The 17997-nt window shown below is 50.6% G+C and overlaps 1 long non-coding RNA gene across 1 annotated transcript in view; it reads right to left on the minus strand.

The window, feature by feature from the left end:
• Nucleotides 1-4968: 4968 nt before the first annotated feature.
• Nucleotides 4969-17997, minus strand: part of LOC140430614 (uncharacterized) — a 53968-nt gene continuing 40939 nt past the window's right edge. The window contains exon 4 of the long non-coding RNA XR_011949470.1: nt 4969-10058. This is a non-coding gene — a long non-coding RNA (uncharacterized lncRNA). The remainder of the gene's footprint in view (nt 10059-17997) is intronic.

Genomic DNA, 17997 nt, shown 5'->3' on the forward strand with positions numbered 1-17997 from the left:
CCTACGGCCCCGACCGCGCGGCAGCCCATTGGGCTCCGTACGTACCCGTCGCGACAAACCCACCCCCCCCCCGGACACCCCACAGGCTTGCGCGGTCCAAACGCCAAGTCGCACCGGGGGCGCCCGCTGCTATTTCTGCGGCCAGGCGAAACACCCCCGGCAGCGCTGCCCGGCCCGCGCAGCAATCTGCAAGAGCTGCGGGAAAAAGGGCCATTTCGCGGTTGTGTGCCGGTCCCGCGAGGTCGCCGCTGTCCCGGGAGAACAGGGAGCCCTGCAAGCCGTTTACGCTCCCCAAACCCCCCAGCGCCCCATGCACGACCCGCAGGCGCAGCCGCTCTGGGTCCCGACCACCGCGGTCCCGGGAGAACAGGGAGCCCTGCACGCCGCTTACGCTCCCCAACCCCCCCCGCGCCCCATGTATGACCCGCCAGCGCTACCAACTTGGGTCCCGACCACCGCTGTCCCCAGAGATGAGGGAGCCCCGCGCAGTCCTAACGCTCCCCAACCCCCCCAGCGCCCCATGTGCGAACCGCAGATGCCGCCATTTTGGGTCCCGGCCACCACGAGGGGCGGAAGGGCGCCGCCATCTTGGACCACCCCAGACCTGTACGACGCGTGGGGGCGGCCATTTTGTCCACCCCCGCCGCCATCTTGTGACCCCCCAGCCATGTGCGATGTATGGGGGCAGCCATTTTGTTCATCCCCGACGCCATCTTGGACGGCAACAACGGACCCCACTCCACTACTACAACCACGTCTCGCTTCAATTACGCTCGATCAAGCTCGGCCCCGGACACTCCAGACGACGACGACAACGGTGCTAATAAACGGCCACGAGACACCATGCCTAGTCGACTCCGGGAGCACGGAGAGCTTTATCCACCCCGACACGGTAAGACGCTGTTCCTTGACCACCTATCCCAGCGCACAAAAGATTTCCCTAGCTGCAGGATCCCACTCCGTACAGATCCAAGGTTTCTGCATAGTTACCCTAACGGTGCAGGGGAGGGAGTTCAAAAACTACAAACTACACGTCCTTCCCCAACTCTGCGCCCCCACTTTACTGGGATTAGATTTCCAGTGCAATCTACAGAGCCTTACGTTCAAATTCGGCGGCCCAATACCCCCACTCACTATCTGCGGCCTCGCAACCCTCAAGGTGCAACCCCTAATCCTTGTTTGCGAACCTCACCCCGGATTGCAAACCCGTCGCCACTAGGAGCAGACGGTACAGCGCCCAGGACCGGACCTTCATTCGGTCCGAAGTCCAGCGGCTACTAAAGGAAGGCATAATCCAGGCCAGCAATAGTCCTGGAGAGCACAGGTGGTAGTAGTGAAGACAGGGGAGAAACAAAGGATGGTCATAGACTATAGCCAGACCATCAACAGGTACACACAACTAGACGCGTACCCTCTCCCCCGCATATCCGACATGGTCAATCGGATTGCCCAATATAAAGTCTTCTCTACCGTGGACCTCAAGTCCGCCTACCATCAGCTCCCCATCCGCCCAAGTGACCGCAAGTACACAGCCTTCGAGGCAGACGGACGATTATACCATTTCCTAAGGGTCCCATTTGGCGTCACAAACGGGGTCTCGGTCTTCCAACGGGAGATGGACCGAATGGTTGATCAACATGGGTTGCGGGCCACGTTCCCGTATCGCGACAATGTAACCATCTGCGGCCATGACCAGCAGGACCACGACGCCAACCTCCAAAAATTCCTCCAGACCGCCAAAGCCTTGAACCTCACGTACAACGAGGACAAGTGCGTTTTTAGCACCAACCGGCTAGCCATTCTGGGCTACGTAGTGCGCAATGGGATAATAGGCCCCGACCCCGAACGTATGCGCGCCCTCATGGAATTTCCCCTCCCGCACTGCTCAAAAGCCCTGAAACGCTGCCTAGGGGGTTTTTTCATACTACGCCCAGTGGGTCCCCCAGTACGCAGACAAGGCCCGCCCCCTAATACAGACCACGACCTTCCCTCTGTCGACAGAGGCTTGCCAGGCCTTCAGCCGCATCAAAGCGGCTTTCGCAAAGGCCACGATGCGCGCCATCGACGAGTCCCTCCCCTTCCAGGTCGAGAGTGACGCCTCCGACGTAGCCCTAGCGGCCACCCTTAACCAAGCGGGCAGACCCGTGGCCTTTTTCTCTCAAACCCTCCACGCTTCAGAAATCCGCCACTCCTCAGTGGAAAAGGAAGCCCAAGCCATAGTGGAAGCTGTGCGACATTGGAGGCATTACCTGGCCGGCAGGAGATTCACTCTCCTCACCGACCAACGGTCGGTAGCCTTCATGTTCGATAATGCACTGCGGGGCAAAATCAAAAACGACAAGATCTTAAGGTGGAGGATCGAGCTCTCCACCTTCAACTACGAGATTTTGTATCGTCCCGGAAAGCTGAACGAGCCGTCCGATGCCCTATCCCGCGGCACATGTGCCAACGCACAAATTAACCGCCTCCAAACCCTCCACGAGGACCTCTGCCACCCGGGGGCCACTCGGTTTTTCCACTTTATCAAGTCCCGCAATCTCCCATACTCTTTAGAGGAGGTCCGTACAGTCACAAGGGACTGCCACATCTGCGCGGAATGCAAACCACATTTTTTCAGGCCGGATGGTGCGCACCTGATTAAGGCTTCCCGCCCCTTTGAACGCCTTAGTCTGGATTTCAAAGGGCCCCTCCCCTCCACCGACCGCAACACATACTTTCTTAATGTGGTGGACGAATACTCCCGCTTCCCATTCGCCATTCCCTGCTCTGACATGACCGCGGCCACAGTCATTAAAGCCCTGAACACCATCATCACACTGTTCGGTTGCCCCGCATACGTCCACAGCGACAGGGGGTCCTCTTTCATGAGTGACGAGCTGTGCCAGTTCCTGCTCAGCAAGGGCATAGCCTCAAGCAGGACGACCAGCTACAACCCCCGGGGGAACGGGCAAGTAGAGAGGGAGAACGGCACGGTCTGGAAGACCGTCCTACTGGCCCTACGGTCCAGGGACCTCCCAGTTTCACGGTGGCAGGAGGTCCTCCCGGACGCTCTCCACTCCATCCGGTCGCTATTATGTACGAGCACTAATCAAACGCCTCATGAGCGTCTCCTTGTCTTCCCTAGGAGGTCCTCCTCTGGAACGTCGCTGCCGACCTGGCTGGCGGCCCCAGGACCCATCTTGCTCCGAAAGCATGTGCGCGCACACAAGGCGGACCCGTTGGTCGAAAGGGTTCACCTCCTCCATGCGAACCCGCAGTACGCTTACGTGGAGTACCCCGACGGCCGACAGGACACGGTCTCCCTGCGGGATCTGGCGCCCGCCGGCAACACACACACCCCCCCGACACCATTCACCCAAACCCCCCCCTTCCTGCCACCGCCGCACCCCGCGACCGCCCCCTTCCCAGGAGGATCGGTTCCCCTCCCCTCAGGCCCGACCAAGAATAAAGCCCAAGCTGAAACCGTAAGGCTCCCGGAGACGACAACACCGGTACAAGCACCACCACCACCACCGGGGCCGAGGCGGTCGACACGGACGACCAGACCGCCCGACCGACTCGTGGCGTCCATCTAAATCAATATATGGACTTTTCACAAGAACATTTTGCTTTTCTCCCGATACCTTCTGTAAATAGTTGAAACAGGACAAAATTGTACATACTGTATTACCATATGAATGTTTTCCTCCCAGGACCAGCCCTGTAAACCCTTACCACCATGCGAAGCATCACCCCGCCGGGTTCATTTTTGACAAGGGGTGAATGTGGTAGTATGTATTAGGGGTCATGTGGGATTGGAAGCCCTATTGTCATTGGCTGACAGATCCCGGGTCCTGGTTGGCCGTTGACCTCTAGCTCCGCCCTGAAGGTGGAGTATAAGAAGCCGGAGTCCTCCCCCGCAGGCCATTCTACTATCGAGCTGCGGGGGAACAGACACGCTTAATAAAGCCTCATCGACTTCATTCTATTCGTCTCACGGCGTTTTTGTGCGCTACACTCCCCCTTTAGCTAACAAATACATACAGGTTTTAAGATAAACACAGATTGCAAAGTACATTTTAAATACAATGGTCTCATTAATACAAAGTCCTTTTAAACTGGCTGTGGTCAAATACACTCTGAACTCAAGTTAGTGTCTGTGGATTTCTCCTCAGAATCCCCCCAGACAATTCCTATCCCTTGAGCCACTTTGTCTTATTGAACTCCAGCTTCCACACAAGTGATTTCAAATTCCACATTCAAAAAAGCACACCTTCAAATCTTCTTTTAAATTATGCTTTCCCCCCCCTCTGCTTCCATCAAGGTTCTGCTTTGAAATTTAACACCTCCCCCTTCAAGTTCCCTTTATCTTAAAGGCTTTTACACAAACTCTGAGGTGCAGCCACCGATTTCCACAACTATTTCAATTAATGTCTCCCGAACTATAGTAATTTCTCCCAAACTTAAACATTATTGCAGATATCTTTCTGGCCTCTCACGATCCAATGCCTTTTTAATTCTGCAATTTTACTGAATAGTAATCTGTTCTGCCTCCCAGTTTCCTCTGTTCTGTTGACGCCAGACTTCTTGGAAACTTCTCTTCATTTCTCTAGTTTCCTTAACTAGGAGGACTTTAGGTTTTTGGCATCTAATTCTGAACCATTACTCCAAAAATGGCTTTTCCTCTAGCAAGGCTGAGATAGATGTTCTCCCTTTAACCTTTCCAAACCAACTGCCTGTAGCAGAACTGTGAAAGCTTCCTTCTCTCTCACTACCTATCTCCAACTCCAATCAAATTAGTGTTACGATTCCAGTAGATGTTACAACTGGATGGGGAGATCCCATAATAGAACCCTGGCTCAGAAAACTGTACCTTTTACCTTTTTTTATAAGACATGGAGAAACAGAATCACACGACTGCTAATTAGTTTTGACAGCAAGACAAAGCATTTATTAAACATGAAAAAATTGGATTCTGATACAATACCTTTCCTCCCTCTTACCTTAACAATTAGAAATAGGTTTGAGGATTACGGATTACAGAGTAAACCTTAATCTACAATGGTCTCATTAAAACAGAGTCCCTTTTAAGCACACAAACTGACTGTGGGCAAATACGCTCTTCACCCTGAACCCCAAATGAATGTTTGTAGATGTTTCCTCAGAATCCCCCAGATGATTGTGTTAGGTCCCTGGACAAGAACCCAAATATTTGCAATTCGTAAAACTGTGAGGAAATGTTACTGCACCACAGGAGCGATAACACTGACACATAGATATCTTTTATATTAAAACAAACTTTAATTTAATCACAGAATTAATCACATTTGCAACAAAGAAATAACTTTATGGTTAACATTTACAACAGTTCTTAAGTAAAAGAGAAAACCTTAACTTACTTCCTAACATTTCTGCAAAAAATAACAAATATAAAATATGATAAATTCGTACATTCAGCACACCTTAAAAAAAGAGCCAGAAATATGAAAAGATAGCTTCATTTTCCAAAGGCTTTTCAACTTTAAATACTACTCATTACTAAGCACTACTATTACATTATAAGATACATATTTTGTCATATTCATGCATACAAATCTAAATATCAGTATAGCCCTTTCAGTCTTTCTTCCCCAACTTTAAATGCTCTATTCTTCTCACATCCCAAAGTCTTGATAAATCATCCACAATTATGTTTCCTCTTCCTGCTACATGTATAATTTTCAAGTTAAATGGTTGTAAAAATAAACTCCATCTAAGCAATCTTGCATTACAATCCTTAAACTTCTCCAGAAACGTCAGTGGATTATCGTCTGTATAAACAATTGCCTCTGATATATTGTTAGTAACATAAATGTCAAAATGTTGCACGCCACGAACAAACTCAACTTTAGCTTTTTGATGGTCGAATACTTCTTTCTCTGGAAAAATAACCAACAGGTCTTTTTATTCCTTTGTCACCTTCTTATAATAATACAGCACCGAAGCCCACGTCACTCACATCAATGGCCACCTTAAATTTCTTGTCAGATTTTGGTGGCGCCAAAACTGGTACTGTGGTCAACACAATTTTCAGATTATCTGACGTCCTCTGAAATTTCCTGTTCTTTTTCAAAAGTTCAGTCAGTGGAGTAACCACACTGCTAAGATTTGGTGCAAATTTTCAGTAGAAACCACTCATGCCCAGAAATTTCAAAATTTCTCTTCTCATTTACGGTATGGGGAACTCCCCAGTAGCTTTTGTTTTCACATTCCGAGGGGCCATCTGACCATGTCCAACAGTATGGCCTAAGAATGTGACTTGGGTTTTCTCAAACTCACTTTCAGTCAAGTTTACTACCAAACCAGTCTCTTGTAATCAGGTGTTCTAAATGCTCCTTCCACATTTGGCTGATGAACACCAGATCGTCTATGCACACTGCACAATTCTTTAGTCCAGAAATGACCTTATTGCTTAGTCTTTGGAATGTTGCTGGTGCATTCTTCATTCCAAACGCCAAAACTTTAAACTGATACAGACCATTTGGTGTTACAAAAGCCGAATCTCCCTTCACTCGACCCGATAAAGGTGCTTTTCAGTATCCTTTTAATCAATCCCGTTTGGTGATGAAATTTGCTTGTCCCACCTTTTCAATACAGTCTTCCAAGCAAAGAATAGGAGACAAATCTGGCTTTGTTGCTGTATTGACATTCCCATAGTCCACACATAATTGTTGCGTTCCATCTGGTTTTGGTACCATCCCAATAGGTGAACTCACTTCAATGCTTGCAATCTCCTTTTGAACCTGTGCCAACATTAGTGTATTCGGTCTATATAGATGTTGTTTAATTGCAACAGAACTTCCTACATCTACATCACCTTTGTGCTTCCTAGTTTCCCCCCCCCCCTCCCCCCACATATCGCTCTATGTGACTGGACTAACTTTTCAGATCACTCTTGTTATGGGCCAGGGTTTAGAGAACTCCAAAGTGTATCATGGAGTTCACCTGACCCACGACTTTTACTAGATTGTAGTATGGGGAGCACACGGCCCACTCTACAGGTGTGGTACAGCAGAAATGGAAAAGTATTTTTTAAATCAAAACAATGTTTATTCTATGAACTCAAGTTAACCTTTTTTAAAACATACAGTGAACATCTTAGCAACCATCAATTCAAATACAACCCCCAAAGAATACAACACTAAATAATCCTTTAGCTTTCCTTTTAACATCCATAAGCCTTAAAAACACCTTTTAACAGAAAGATATCAGGCTTAACTTCACGACTGAGAACAGTTACCACGTTGAAATCAGCAAATGGACATTCATAAGCTTGCAGAGATTCACAGACATCCTGCTGTGATTGCAGCTTCTCCAAAACTAAAACGAAACCAAACCCACCCTGCAGCAAAAAGCATAAAACGAAAATAAAAAGCTGACAGACAACCCAGCTCCACCCACTCTCTGACATCACTGCAGTAATAAACACCCATTTCTTAAAGGTACTCTTACATGACACTCTGATTTTCCTCTGGAAGGTAATTCATCCCAGTTTCTTATTACTTTCTCATTGTCCAATCAAATTTGAGGAATTTTTAATTCAGAATTATCTGAATTTATCTCTTCTCCCTGAGTTATAACTACAAACACATCCTTCTGCTTTCCTTCCCAATCAAAATATATTTTGAGTTTCTATCTGGCATTCTTATCAAATAATTCACCTCACTCAACTTGCATTCAATTTGAAGAAGCCCGCTAAATCTTACTTTTAATGGTTCACCTACCATTGGTTATAACACTAATACTTTCTCCCCACGAACAAAACTAATTTTTGATTTCTTAAATCCGCCTCTTTTTTCATCACATGCTGTGACAATTTTAAATGTTTTCTATCCAACTCACCAGCCCTATTTCATCTCTCTCTAAAGTTGAACACCTAGCCCAAATGTGTAGTCTCAGAACTCTGACTCACCAATTTCCCCTTAATCAATTTAAGTTGTCCTCTTACTACTTGGCCAAAAATCAATTTGAGCAGTCTGAATTTAGTGGATTCATCAGGTGCATCCCTAATGCAAATAGTACAAGTCTCTTTCCCTCAATCCTCTGGATAATCCTGACCATAGACCCTCAACATGGCTATTAAAGTTTGTTGCCACCTTTCTAACGCTCCCTGCGATTCTGGATGATTCAGTTGATTTAAATTGCTTTACCCCCAAGTTACCCACAACTTCCCTGAAAAACCTCAACATAAAATTTGATCCTTGATTTGATTGTCTTTCTTTTGGGAGTCCGTATCTGGTAAAAAATGGAGTTAACTCCTCAACAATTGAATGGCCTCCAGAAATCTGGTAGACACATCCTTAAGAGTCAACAAATACTGATTCCCATTTTTCATTATAGGAAGGGGTCCCCTGCAATCAATTATGACCCGAATAAAAGATTCCTCAAATGCCGGCATAGGTCTTATGGGTGCTGGTTTGATTACCATTTGAGGTTTTCCTATCACCTGACATGTGTGGCATGTACCGCAAAATTCAACCACATCCTTATGCAGTCCAGGCTAAAAAAAGGTTTTTGTATTTTCGCTTGAGTTTTCCTTATTCCTATGTGCCCCCCTACTGGAACCTCATGCTCTGCCTGCAAAACAACCTTTCTATAACCACTGGTAATATAACTTTATTTAAATAAATTTAGAGTACCCAATTCTTTTTTTTCCCCCAATCAAGAGGCAATTTGTGTGGTCAATTAACATGCCTTGCACATCTTTTTGGATGGTGGGGGTGAGACCCATGCAAACACGGGGAGAATGTGCAAACTCCACACGGTCAGTGACCCGGAACTGGGATCTAACCCAGGTCCTCGGTGCCATGAAGCAGCAATGCTAACCAGTGCGCCACCGTGCTGCCCTCCACTGGTAATATAACCTGATGAACGTCTGCCCATTTCACATGTGCCTCAGTATGTAAAGATCTCGACATCTCCACTTCCTCACTAATATATTATTTCTAATGGTATAAACTCAGATTCTGTTTCTGTGTATGACTTCTTATACAACTGCTTTATCTCTGAATCCTTCTGTTGTAATTATACCAACTTTCCTGATCTAAAGATGTCAGCACCATCCTTCACCTGCTCTTGTTTTTTATCAACGATCTGGCCTCTCTCTCTTTTTCCTTTGCTTCTGCCATTGCCTCAAAAAGAGCCATTTTACAAGTCACTCCAGATTAAACTGACAGAGAATGAATACCTGGAAACAACAGCTCTTCACACTCGCTGTACTGATTTCAAGCCAAACAAGGAATTAAATTTTATAAATCCCGGATGAACGCCCAATTTTTTAAAGATACCGGTCAAGAGGCCAGCTATTTGCACTTTGTAAAACTTTGGGGGGGGGGTCACAAATCAGCTGCACGTTCATTGAGTGGTACCCCTTTCAGTTTGTGTAGAGCGGCCAGTCATCTGCAGGTGCTCGTAGGTGGACATGCATCCCGTTCATTACCCCCTGGATATGGGGCATCCCGTCGATGGTGGCGAATCCCACTGCCTGGACAGACTGTTGGGCTTGGTTCACATTAAAATGGATGTATTGGGCCACCTGGGCATAAACGGCCTCCGTGACAGCACAAATGCACCTCATCAGCGAGGTCTGTGAGATCCCGGGCAGGTATCCACTCAGTGCCTGGAAGCACCCCGTGGCGTAAAGGTTCAGGGCGACTGTCACCTTGATGGCCACCAGGAGCTGGTGTCCTTCCCCTGCTGTGTCAGGCGTGCCATCATATGGCAGATGTGTTGCACTGTCTCCCTGCTCAGCCGGAGTCTTCGACGGCATGCCCGGTCCGGCAGGTCCTCATATGACAGGTGGTGCTGGTACACACAAGGCCTCATGCGGGGCGTCCTTGGCACCACCTCCTCCTTGGCCTGTTGGGTGGCTCGCCCTCCATTCTGGGCGGCTGACTCCTGTCCCACTGCAGCACACTCCGCTGTTGCAGCTTTCCCCTCCTCCTCGAGCAGTGCCAGTTCGTGCAGCCGCAGGGCGACTCCCAGATCTGTGGCATAAGTAGGAAGGCCACTTTTGCTAGTTGAATTCCAATATCCATTGTCTGCAGGGGGTGAAAGGCTGACAGGTTAGCATGGTGAATACCCCCGTGCCCAAACAGGTCCACCGGGCTACATGGTGGCCGCGGTTGGCACTGCAGGCTCTGCCCCAGCATGCCCACCCATCCCCGCTCCCCGGACCCCATTGGTGGCCGGCACCATGGGGTCCCCAGGCCCTGATGCCTGACCCTGATGCTATGGGTACCATTGGCTGGCACTGTCCTCGCCAGGAGTATGCACCATGGCCCCCGTAGGGGCTACTGTGGCCGCTTCCTTGGGTGGGTCATCGATGGGTGGTGGCCAGATTGGGGGGGGGGGGTGGCGGAAGATGGGGTGCGGGGGATGAGGGGACCCATATGGCCAATGTCACTCGGCAGTACCAGGGGCCAGGGTGGGTGGTCAGTCGGTGACCAGCAAGATGGCTGCCCTGCAGGCTGCAATAATGGCGGCCCAGGACTGGAACCGCCCCAGTCTGTGGGGGGAGTCACCCAAGCCACTCAGCCTGTTCCTCCCTCACCCCCTCCCTCTCCACTCCCAGCCCTGGCAGGCCCCGTCCCAGGGCCCCTCCCGCCAACCCCAGCCAGCTCAGCCAGTGTCTCCAGCCTGGCAGCCGACTGTCGCTCCTCTCCATGTCCTACCTCCTCTCTCCCTCCCTCATCAGCCATGATGCCGGTTTCACAATTTTTAAAAGCAAAAGTGAACCGCGCTGTCAGGAACTCGGCCCATCGGAAGTGGAGAATCGCGGAAGCACCGGAGAATACCAGGTTGGGCCCCCTAATGATATGCAAATGGTGTTTACTCTACGTGCGTACTGGCACGCATTAATGCCCCTGTCAAGGTGACAGTGAATTGTGATTTGGCGTCAAATTGGACCCCGCCGCAATTGGGGTCAGGACCTATTCTCCGCCCAATCGCGTTTCGCGATTTCGCCGGTAGTCAACAGAGAATTCCGACCCAGGAATGGGTGGGTTGGCTTATGATGAATGGTTAGCCAGGCCTGGCTTGTATCTCTTGGAGTTTGGAAGGGTAAGAGGTAACTTGATCGAAACACGTAAGATCCTGAGGGACTTGACAGGGTGGATAATAATAATAATAATCTTTATTGTCACAAGTAGGCTTACATTAATACTGCAATAGAGCTACTGTGAAAAGCCCCTAGTCGCCACATTCCAGCGCCTGTTCGGGTACACGGAGGGAGAATTGAGAATGTCCAAATTACCGAACAGAACGTCTTTCGGGACTTGCCACGCACACACGGGGAGAACGTGCAGACTCCGCACAGACGGTGACCAAGCCAGGAATCGAACCTGGGACCCTGGCACTGTGAAGCCATAGTGCTAACCACTGTGCTACCATGCTGATGGAGAGGATGTTTCCTTTTGTGGGAGAATCTAGAACTAGGGGCTTTGGGCGTCATTCTCCGCCGGCGGGAGTCTCCGTTTTGCCGGCGCCCGGGGGTTTCCCGACGGCATGGGGCTGCCCCACAATGGGAAACCCCATTGACCGGCCGGTGTTACGGAGACTCCCGCTGGCCGGTCGGGGCAGAAATGTGGCAGGGCGGGTAGGAGAATTTCGCCCCATGGTTTAAAAATAATGGCTGGGATTCTCCCTTCCGGGACTAAGTCTGCACGCCGGTGGGAAAACCGGCGCCACCGACTCCGGCGTCAACGGGCCCCGAAGGTGAGGAATTCTCACCTGTCTCGGGGGCTAGGTGGATGGCGGAGGGGTTGGCGCCGCTCCAGCCGGCGCCGAAGGGACGGCACGGGTTCGCGCATGCGCCAAAGGGCCGGGGTGTTCTCACGCATGCGCGGAACCGCCGGCGAGTTTCCGCACATGCGCAGACCGGCCGACGTATTTTTGCGCATGCGCAGGGGGTTCTCTTCTCCGCGTCGGCCATGCCGGAGCCCTACAGGGGCCGGCGCGGAATGAAGGAGTGCCCCCATGGCACAGGCCTACCTACAGATCTATGGGCCCTGATCACGGGCCAGGCCACCGTGGGGGCCATCCCCAGGGTCGGATCCCCCGAAGACCGCCCCAGCCGACTTACCTGCCAGGTCCCACCGGTACATGAGCTGAGTGATTCACTCCGGCGGGACTGGCCAAAAACGGATGGCCGCTCGGCCCATCGAGGCCCAGAGAATTGCCGGCGACTGACGTGGCGTGAACCCCGCCCCCACCTGAAAAACGGCGCCGGAGAATACGGCAGCCGCCGTCGGGGTGCGATTCGCACTGCCCCCCAGGGATTCTCCGACCCGGCGGGTGGTCGGAGAGTCCCGCCCAAGGGGTCACCCATTTATAATGGAAATGAAGAGAATTTGTTTCTCACAGAGGGTCATGACTCTTTGGAAGTCTATTCCCCAAAGGGCAGTGGGGGAAGAATCTGCGAATATTTTTAAGGCCGTCGTAGATAGAATCTTAATAAGCAAGGGTCTGAAAGTTTACAGGGGCTAGGCAGGAATGTGGAGTTGAAGTTAAGATCAGATCAGCCATTATTGAATGGCGGAGGAGGCCTGAAGGGTCAAGTGGCCTACTCCTCCTAATTCATGTGTGTGTATGTTTAAATCTGACTTGACAGGTCTTACTTAATTCAGGTGTATATAATGTTATTCTGATATAAAAAGAATAAAGGCGGGATTCTCCGGCCTCCTAACCATGGGCGAAATTCTCCTACCCGCCCCGCCACATTTCTGCGCTGACCGGCCGGCGGGAGTCTCCGTAACGCTGGCCGGTCAATGGGGTTTCCCATTGTGGGGCAGCCCCACGCCGTCGGGAAACCCCCGGGCGCCGGCAGAACGGAGACTCCCGCCGGCGGAGAATGACGCCCCATGTGTGCCTTATTTTGGTTGAACTGCTAATTTTGTCCAGATGCTTTAAAGGCCATAGTGCTGCTATATTGTAACTCAGTCCCCATAATCATGATAATTAGTCATGTAAACATGCTTTATGGAAGGTTGATGGGAACAAATTTAGACGGCCAAAGGTGACTATTCTTTCATGGAATGGCCAACAGGCAAACGCGCAAAGGTTCCTTTGTCACTGACGTCTCAGCAATCTACAGGAAAACACAGTTGAAAGTATAACTCTTATCACCACACCATTAAGCACTGCATAACATGGTTTCCAGTGTGAAACAGACTGTTGCTGTATAATTAATTGTTTAGATCCTATTTTTAATGATGAGTGTCTAAAGAAGATTTGCTCATAATCTTGAGCCTTTAAACTACTAACACGCATTCTTTCATGTACTTTTGCCTGAGATTCCCACTCTGACCACTTTCCAATTAACCTCCCCCTTCAAGTTGGGAGCTAGAACCATCGGGTTTGTGGGAGTAAGGGGCAATCTCACTAACTGGTATTGATGCCTTTCTATAATCAGCTTCCACTACAGTTCTGGAACTGAAATCACCAACTCCAGCAGAATTCTATGATTGTAAAAGCCTCCGTCTAGTGGCCTGTCCAAGAGCTAGTGGGCGTTATCAACGAGGAAGACTGGGGGGGGAAACATTTTCTTCAATCGGCAAATTTCCGGGAAATGACGGAGAACTTAAAGACCTGAAAAGTGACCTGTAAATGTACCAGTACCCTGGGATTTTCTAGCATTCTCTGTCAGAAGGCACAGGGCCACCACTGATGTTCTTATAGGATAGCAATTCTAGCGTGTGCCTTATTCCTCTTTGGATCCATTGATGAGTGAGTGGATCATCATATATACCTGACAATATGCTAGCCTTCCTCCCTAAGGGGTTGCCAGAGTGAAGGCAGGAAGGTGACTATCCCTCACAAATTGTATAATTCTGCCCATCCCTCCTTTGTCCTCCTCCCCCCCCCCCCCCCCCCCCCCCCCCCCCACCACCACCACCACCACCACCCACCACACCCATTCCCTGCCAATGGCTGTTTCAAAACATGTAGAACGTCCCCATCTCTGGGCCTCTCCAGGTCAGAGAAGCTTAAATTTCAACCCATTTTCAGATTTAAGGGAGAGTCAAGGGCTGGACCATACAAGTGGGCAAGGAAAGGAAAACAACCTTCTCCATAATAGCCACAAAAAAGCCTTTGGCCATCTAAATTTAGTCTATCAAACTTCCAAAAAGCATGTTTGCATGACTAATTGTCATGATTATGGGGACTGAGTTACAATATAGCAGCACTATGGCTTTTAAAGCATCTGGACAAAATTAGCAGTTCACCCAAAATAGGATCAAGGAAAACCCAAAAGCTTTCTATAGGTATGTCAGGAATAAAAGAATGACTAGGGTAAGAGTAGGGCCAGTCAAGGACAGGGATGGGAAGTTGTGTGTGGAGTCTGAAGAGATAGGCGAGATACTAAATGAATATTTTTCGTCAGTATTGACTCAGGAAAAAGATAATGTTGTGGAGGAGAATGCTGAGACCCAGGCTATTAGAATAGATAGCATTGAGGTACGTAGGGAAGAGGTGTTGGCAATTCTGGACAGGCTGAAAATAGATAAGTCCCCGGGGCCTGATGGGATTTATCCTAGGATTCTCTGGGAAGCCAGGGAAGAGATTGCTGGGCCTTTGGCTTTGATTTTTATGTCATCATTGGCTACAGGAATAGTGCCAGAGGACTGGAGGACAGCAAATGTGGTTCCTTTGTTCAAGAAGGGGAGTAGAGACAACCCCGGCAACTATAGACCGGTGAGCCTCACGTCTGTTGTGGGTAAAGTCTTGGAGGGGATTATAAGAGACAAGATTTATAATCATCTAGATAGGAATAATATGATTAGGGATAGTCAGCATGGCTTTGTGAAGGGTAGGTCATGCCTCACAAACCTGATCGAGTTCTTTGAGAAGGTGACTGAACAGGTAGACGAGGGTAGAGCAGTTGATGTGGTGTATATGGAAATGTTCAGAATGGAGTTCAGTTACAAGTGGCGTACCACAAGGATCTGTTCTGGGGCCGTTGCTGTTTGTCATTTTTATCAATGACCTAGAGGAGGGCGCAGAAGGGTGGGTGAGTAAATTTGCAGACGACACTAAAGTCGGTGGTGTTGTCGACAGTGCGGAAGGATGTTGCAGGTTACAGAGTGTGGTAGTATGTATTGGGGGTCATGTGGGACTGGAAGCCCTAATGTCATTGGCTGACAGATCCCGGGTCCTGGTTGGCCATTGACCTCATACTCCGCCCTGAAGGCGAAGTATAAGAAGCCGGTGCCTTCCCCCGCAGGCCAGTTTACTATCGGGCTGCTGCGGAACAGACACGCTTAATAAAGCCTCATCGACTTCACTCTATTTGTCTCACGGAGTCTTTGTGCGCCACAATTTATTAAGCGTGCCTAAAAAGGACTATGGAGCTCAGGATCATTCCAGAATGCCTGAGGATCAGCCCCCACGCAGTGAATGCGGCAGCAGCCTTCAAACACTGGCAGACTTGCTTTGAGGCCTACATCACATCGACCACAGGCCGAGTCTCAGACGAACAAAAACTGCAGGTCCTGCACTCGAGGGTGAGCACGGAGATTTTCACCCTCATTGAAGACACCCGCGATTTCCAGACGGCCTTCACTGCACTGAGAAGTCTCTACGTTCGCCCAGTTAACCAAATCTACGCTCGCTACCAGCTCGCGACAAGACGGCAAGCTCCCGGAGAATCGATGGACGAGTTCTACGCCGCGCTGCTGATTTTGGGACGAGCCTGCAGCTGCCCGTCGGTGAACGCAAACGAACACACGGACATGTTAATGCGCGATGCTTTTGTTGCAGGTATGCAATCCTCCCAAATCCGCCAAAGACTTCTAGAAAAAGAGTCACTAGGACTCTCAGAGGCACGGGCCCTGGCAGCCTCGCTGGACGTAGCCGCACGTAATACCCGCGCCTACGGCCCCGACCGCGCGGCAGGCCATTGGGCCCCGTACGTACCCGCCGCTGCAAACCCCCTATCCCCCCCCCCCCGGACACCCCACAGGCTTGCGCAGTCCAAACGCCGAGTCGCACCGGGGGCGCCCGCTGTTATTTCTGCGGCCAGGCGAAGCACCCCCGACAACGCTGTCCGGCCCGCGCAGCCATCTGCAAAAGCTGCGGGAAAAAGGGCGACTATGCGGTGGTGTGCCGATCCCGCGTGGTCGCCGCCGTCCCGGGAGAACAGGGAGCCCTACAGGCAGTCTATGCCTCCCAACCCCCCCAGCACGCCATGTGCGACCCGCAGGCGCCGCCATTTTGGGTCCCGACCACCGCGGCCCCGGGAGAACTGGGAGCCCTGCACGCCGCCTACGCTCCCCAACCCCAACCCCCCTCCCCGCAGTCCATGTACGAGCACTAATCAAACGCCTCACGAGCGTCTCCTTGTCTTCCCTAGGAGGTCCTCCTCTGGAACGTCGCTGCCGACCTGGCTGGCGGCCCCAGGACCCATCCTGCTCCGAAAGCACGTGCGGGCACATAAGGCAGACCCGTTGGTCGAAAGGGTTCACCTCCTCCACGCAAACCCCCAGTACGCCTACGTGGAGTACCCCGACGGCCGACAGGACACGGTCTCCCTGCGGGATCTGGCGCCCGCCGGCACCACGCACACCCCCCCGGCACCATCAACCCAACCGCCCCCCTTCCTGCCACCGCCGCACCCCGCGACCGCCCCCTTCCCAGGAGGATCAGTCCCCTCCCCTTTGCACCGACAGCTGAAACCGTGCGGCTCCCGGAGGCGACAACGCTGGTACAAGCACCACCACCACCGCCGGGGCCGAGGCGATCGACACGGACGACCAGACCGCCCGACCGACTCGTGGCGTCGATGTAAAACAAAGATGGGCTGTCCAATGAACATTTTGTTTTTCCTATATCCTCTGTAAATAGTTGTAACAGGACGATACTGTCCAATACGGTACTACCATATAACTGTTCTATCCTCCCAGGACCAGTACTGTAAACCCTTACCACCATACGAAGCATCACCCCGCCGGGTTCATTTTTGACAAGGGGTGAATGTGGTAGTATGTATTGGGGGTCATGTGGGACTGGAAGCCCTAATGTCATTGGCTGACAGATCCCGGGTCCTGGTTGGCCGTTGACCTCATACTCCGCCCTGAAGGCGAAGTATAAGAAGCCGGTGCCTTCCCCCGCAGGCCAGTTTACTATCGGGCTGCTGGGGAACAGACACGCTTAATAAAGCCTCATCGACTTCACTCTATTTGTCTCACGGAGTCTTTGTGCGCCACACAGAGGTACATAGATAAGCTGCAGAGCTGGGCTGAGAGGTGGCAAATGGAGTTTAATGTAGAGAAGTGTGAGGTGATTCACTTTGGAAGGAATAACAGGAATGCGGAATATTTGGCTAATGGTAAAATTCTTGGAAGTGTGGATGAGCAGAGGGATCTCGGTGTCCATGTACATAGATCCCTGAAAGTTGCCACCCAGGTTGATAGGGTTGTGAAGGAGGCCTTTGGAGTATTGGCCTTTATTGGTAAAGGGATTGAGTTCCGGAGTCAGGAGGTCATGTTGCAGCTGTACAAAACTCTGGTACGGCCGCATTTGGAGTATCGCGTACAGTTCTGGTCACCTCATTATAGGAAGGACGTGGACGCTTTGGAACGGGTGCAGAGGAAATTTACCAGGATGTTGCCTGGTATGGAGGGAAAATCTTATGAGGAAAGGCTGATGGACTTGAGGTTGTTTTCGTTAGAGAGAAGAAGGTTAAGAGGAGACTTAATAGAGGCATACAAAATGATCAGGGGGTTAGATAGGGTGGATAGTGAGAGCCTTCTCCCGCGGATGGAAATGGCTAGCACGAGGGGACATAGCCTTAAACTGAGGGGTAATAGATATAGGACAGAGGTCAGAGGTAGGTTCTTTTCGCAAAGTGTGGTGAGGCCGTGGAATGCCCTACCTGCAACAGTAGTGAACTCGCCAACATTGAGGGCATTTAAAAGTTTATTGGATAAGCATATGGATGATAATGGCATAGTGTAGGTTAGATGGCTTTTGTTTTTTTGA

This window comes from Scyliorhinus torazame, chromosome 10, assembly GCF_047496885.1.
Source record: "Scyliorhinus torazame isolate Kashiwa2021f chromosome 10, sScyTor2.1, whole genome shotgun sequence".
In the NCBI taxonomy this organism is placed as follows: Eukaryota; Metazoa; Chordata; class Chondrichthyes; order Carcharhiniformes; family Scyliorhinidae; genus Scyliorhinus; species Scyliorhinus torazame.